Raw genomic sequence first — 5,900 nt, 5'->3', positions numbered from 1 at the left:
TCAAAGTTGCACCTTGAGATGTGCCCGGTGCTCCCTCGTCCACAGAGATGAATTTTTAAACAAGTAGGAGAAACAAGGAGAACCACAAGACTGATATTTATGATGCGGCATAGTTTTTAATGCGAATGGAATTTGCAGTACACAGTTACAGGAAGAAATAATACAGAGCAGAACTTTTTTAAGTTCCTTGTTTTACCCCAGTTGGTGGGAAATAAAATACAGCATAATAGAGACAAAGGACTAGGCAGCGTCTCCAGTACATATCTGACGTAGCATGATTCCAAGTGAGATGCTGATGATACATATTGGTGGAAAGGATAGAACATGTAGGGCCTGTTCTCCTTTATTTCATGGATATTCCTGTTGGGATTAACAAGGCCCACAGTATCCACCGCGATACCTACGGCCATATCCCCCATAACGGCATAATCCCCCAAAACCACCTAATCTCCCGTAACCGTAACCTCCCCCGTACCCACACAGATCCCCATAACCTCCCCCGTAACCACCCAATGCCCCATAACCACCTAATCCCGCTGAACCATACAATCCTCCATAAAGGCCTCCAGAGCTGTACAGTCCCCCCAGACCGAATGAGCCCCCATAGCCGGCTCCGACAACAGGTGCTCCTACGGCTCCCACTTCACTCTGCTGAGGGAAATTGCTGAGAATTGGTCCTGGAATGGTTACGACAACTGGGGATGGTCTAATGACCACTTCAGAGTCAGGGCACTGCCTAACACACGGCTCATTGTAGCTGCCAGAAACTGGACTGGGCCGGGCCACCCCACACTCTGGATAGCACAGGCTGGAGCAAGACATCTTTCTGGGATGGAAGTGAACCTGAAACACACAACAAGGAACAGATTAAAGAGAAGGTAGAAGTGTCAGTGGACAAAAGGCTTCAAAGCTTGGTTACTATGGTAGTGAGGTCTACAAGGGCCTGAGAGAGAGGCGGAGGAGTGGATTCGGTCCCTATGTTCATGGTTATTATTTGTTCCTATTTCCGCTTTCTACGCCTCTTCTCCTCTCCCACTAAACTTCCCTCCCAACCAGCCTCTTTGAAGCCCTCTCAATGATTGTGTCTGAAAGGCACCAACTGGAATCAGTGTAACTATTTCTATTACGGACAGCTGGGATTTTGTGTCTATTTTAGACATTTCTCAAAGAGAACATAACTGGGATAATGGTAATCAAATTCTTTTCCTTTTGGATATTGGCTGTGGCTCTTTGGTTTTCCAAACGTTGTAAATCGCCAATGTTTGCTGAGAAATGAACAGAAACTTTTCTTTTCTCCAAATAAATCATGAATGAATAACAGCCTCTTCAGAATAACGTAGAAGACCACGGAATTGGCCCTGTATGGACTACAGTGGGAAAGTTTCTTCCTAATCTCCCTAAATGAAAAATGGCGTTTCTGAAACGCTTAAAAGATTTAAATGCCCTAATTCAATTTCCAATTCAATGAAACTATATTTCCCAGTTGCATGTGTTGCTTCTAAAATCTCCCCTTTAGCTTAACATCATGAATCCAGCAGCCCTTGCAACTGAAGAAGTGCACGAGATTATAATGGAAAAACACCCTCATCCCTGATAAAAATCCCTGAGAGTATGTGCAAGATTCAGTCTTAAATGTAAATGGATGCTACTAGGATATCTCTATGGTAAGAAAGAGATGGAGTTGAACTGGACTTACCGTGTTCACCGAGGAAATGAAGTGCAGAGAAGTGTTTAGAAGAGCCTTGAGTCGTGAGCGCTTTTATACAGTTTGTAGGACTGCCTGAAGGATCTGAGATGCCTTTTGTGGAGGAGATCCTAATTAGTTACCAAACAAACTTGACTGCCTTGCTAAATCCTCCTTTTGATGGAGCTGCTTTCCTCAGGGTTTGGGATTATTGGGCTAATTTCAGCCTCAAAGGGCGTGACATTGTTGCACTCTTCAGCTTTCTTTCATCTAAAAATTGTACGCGCCAACTGCTTTCCTCATGGTATTCCACTGACTTTCTTAGTGCTGCAATGAGAATGCATGTCAAGGTGATTCAGAGCTGCATCAGTAGCACAACTGGCTGTCCTGAACAGATATCCCCTTTGGTCCTTTCAATTCATGCTGGTCGTGGTTAGGGCATTGGGCACTGCATTTTGTACCCTCACCACCTCCATCCCCAGTGGGTCAGATCCAGTTCCCATTGTAATCAGTGGGAATCATTCCATTGCCTTCAGCGTGTTTCTTGTCAGGAGCTTAAGTCTGAAATTCCTCATTTGGCAGGGGGATACTACAATGTCTCTGGACAACTTGAGTCCCACTTGAAACTTTCACACTAGGTCTTAGTAGGGACTCTTGTGGAGCGTGGGCCTTTGGGATGGCTCTTTGCCAAGGGGACAATTTCACTTTATGGGGATTCAAAATTAACCAAAAATCAGACCTCCACTTGTGGCACCAATTCTAAACAATTATCAAAAATAAAACAAACACACACAAAAAACAAGCACTGGAATGAGCCTCTCTAAGAGTTACTCTCAGGTTCGGGACACATTTGGAAGCCATGAACGGGAAGTATCCAGTGGGGTTCAGGCGATTGAAGTTAGTGTTTGGCATGAGTAGTCCCAACTATTGGGGGCTTTTTCTGACTCTGCCAGCCGCTCCCTGTCTGACCTTGACCTTGACCTTGACCTTAATGTGCCGCCGTTCACCTCTGCGTAAAACAGGTATAATTGTCATTTGCAAGCACTTCACAAACACTCATGAAGTTTTATACGGCCAAAGAGAGGTACTGTATTGTTAAAATAGTAATAGCTTTTTACTGCAATGAGATGTTCCAATATTAAAGATTAGATTCACTTTAAAAATGCATGTCAAGCTCTCAGATGTAATTCCAGTACTCGGTTCGTGATTCTGAGCTCCCTCCCCCTCAAAAGGAGGCTCTTTGATTTTTTTGAATGTAGCTTTGTTTTCCCTTGTACATGTATCTTAAAGTTAAAGGGGTTGAATCTGAGCTAGTGTAGACCAGCACAACTCCATCAGCTTCAATTGAAGGAAGGCCCTTTACCCAGCCTAGGTTAGAGAAAACCTGGTGTGGAGTGTATCATTCTGTGCATACTCGGCACCTCCACCCACAACAGTTTGTGTCACCTCAGACTTAGCCATTTCACCAAGAAGAATAAGGCAAGGTGAGTGATCTGAAAAGTCCTAAATTGCAGGTGCTTTCATATGCTTTAGAAAGGACGTGAGATGCCCTTTGCTTCTGATGAGGACCTTATTAGCTACGAAACCAATCTTGTTGCATGCATAACAACTTCAATGAATGTTAATGTTTTCCTCATGGTTTTTGATTATTAGTGTAAAGCTACAATTAATGAAATTTTAATACCCAAATTATGAAGCTGTATATCATGGCCTGAGTAGGGAAGGACATGAGAGACCTCGCGTGAATGTTTTGACGTGACTCAAGCACTCAGGACTGGGCGTTTAACACAAAGAGAACACCCTCAATATTATAATACTAACGCACTTTGCCCTTATAAAATAGTAATGAGTGTTTTTGCAATGCCTTGAAGTTCACAGTTCTGAGGAAGGCTCACATGTAGCGTAACTGTTGTTATGCCTGTTTTATATGCAGAGACACAGAAGCACTTTGAGGTGAAGATTACACACTGAATCCAATTGAAGAATTACACACAAACTGCACATGAATTCCAGGATATGCTATCAAATAAAGCTTAACTGTAACCTCAGCACATTGACTGGTGCATGGAAAAGTTCCATTGTCCCGGTTGATGGAAGAGATGGGAAAATACCTTGAGGAAAATATAGGCTTTGAAAGTTTCCTTTCATTGGTCACCGCGCCTCTTCTCTACTCTACTCATTGCTGTGTGTTGCAATGCACTTCCGTTGCAAAAAGATGTCTTGCTCTAGAAACCCTTGATGGGTGCTACGTACCATGTAGGGTGACAGGCCCTCAGTCAGTTGCTACGCGCTGCAATGAGCCATGGATTAGGCCGTGCCAAGGCTGCAGAGTGGTGTTCTTCCCACCATTGGCTGCCGTGACTAACCTGGGACAGATTGTCAGCTCTTTTCCTCAGGAGTGAGGAGTTTTAGGATGAAAGAGAGGTCCATAGTGTATTGTGTATGTCCTGCCATATGGAAGTGAGAACAAACTGATCATCAAAAACACAGAGGAAAAACTTACATCAGTTGAAGGGGATACAGAAAGTTTGTTTCATAACTAGTTAGACGTACAGGAGCAAAGGGCCTCTCTAGTCCTCTAGGCTGTCTACAAAACTGTGTAAAAGCACTCATGACTCAGAGGTCTTCAAACCGCTTTTTTAACTTAAGTTTCAGAGTAGCAGTCATGTTAGTCTGTATCCACAAAAAGAAAAGGAGGACTTGTGGCACCTTTGAGACTAAATAAATAAATTTGTTAGTCTCCAAGGTGCCACAAGTCCTCCTTTTCTTTTTAACTTATTCTCGTCCATGAATTGGATAAGTCCTACTCGACTCACTCTCTCTGTAATCTTTGAGATGACGTGTTCGCGTGTTAGTGATAGTTTTAATTTAGGAGTGAATCTTGCACATACACTCTGTGATTCCTAGCAGTGTGAAGGGGTTGGTTTGGTTCTTTTTCAATATCTTTTAGTCCATTATAAAGTAGCAGGAATTTGTTTCTTCAGGCTTAGAAGCTAAGGCTTGAATTTTCAGAGCAAGACATGCCTTTGTAACACTCGTTCTCATTGCTTTTAGTTGAAACTTGGGCATACCAATCCCATAGGTAGCTCTGAAAATACCTACCCCCAATTTTTTTATATAGGGCTTAGGAATAAATGCCCTAAGTTTACCCCATAAATGACAAATTAATTGTTCTTGTTCCTTGTGAAGCAGCTGGTAAGTGACACTCATTGCAACGGGATACTGGATTGGATGGGCCACTCATCTGTTCCAGCATGTCAATTGCTACGTTCTAATGTGCAGAGGTGATTATAGGTGAAGCTTCTCATCTCGTCTAACTTAGTGTAGCTCCAGTGAAGTCAATGGAAAGCGCAGATGTGCACTAGCTGAGGAAGTGGTGTTCAGTGTTTTGTTTTTATTTTTAAAAAGCCAAACACGTTCCTTTATCCATCAGGAAGTACTGGTGACACACTAAGGTTTACAAACCAAAGTACCACATTCCGACACTGGACTGAACTTGTTTGTATGTAGAGGTTATATGCTAACAAAGAAACTAGCATTATTTATGCTATCCCAACCATTTTCTGTGTTATGATTTTTTAAGGGACTGAAAATCCAAAGCATCAGAGACAGAAATTTTATATATTATTACGACTTAGATACAGGACGTTTTCGGACAAAGACAGTAACAAGGATTCGGTAGAGCTGGTTAGGTTGGTGACTACGGGTAAGCAGAGCAAGAAGACTAAAAGCAGAATATGGGACCAGAGTTGAAGACACGAACAGAGGGGCTAGGTCTGTCTTTGTTACACTCTTTCTCTCTCTCGCTCTCTCTTTAGGTCTCTACATGACCTCAATTGTGGTTTGCCTTAGTTGAGACTGACCAAGGGGAAACAAATAATTAAAAATGCTGGCAAACGGGACTTCTTTGTCAAACTCTACAGCTGCAATAAAGACAATTATTTGAGAAATACATGACTTTGGAGCTGGTGATAGGATATGGCCCGTCATGAAACCATGGATATATAGCCTTTCTTTCTTTCTTTCTTTCTTTCTTTCTTTCTTTCTTTCTTTCTTTCTTTCTTTCTTTCCTTTTCTTTTGAAAATTTACGACTCCCCTTTAGTTCAAATTCAAATATAGAATACGTTATACTATTGGTCTTATGGTTTTAATTTCTCCTCCATTCGTTATCTTTTCATGTCATGAAAGGCTTCCATATCGTTTGGCCAAAAGTGT

Source organism: Lepidochelys olivacea (assembly GCF_965140295.1).
Source record: "Lepidochelys olivacea isolate rLepOli2 genome assembly, chromosome: 24".
Taxonomy (NCBI): domain Eukaryota; kingdom Metazoa; phylum Chordata; order Testudines; family Cheloniidae; genus Lepidochelys; species Lepidochelys olivacea.
The sequence above is the reverse complement of the archived record's forward strand: the minus strand, read 5'-3'. Positions refer to the sequence as shown.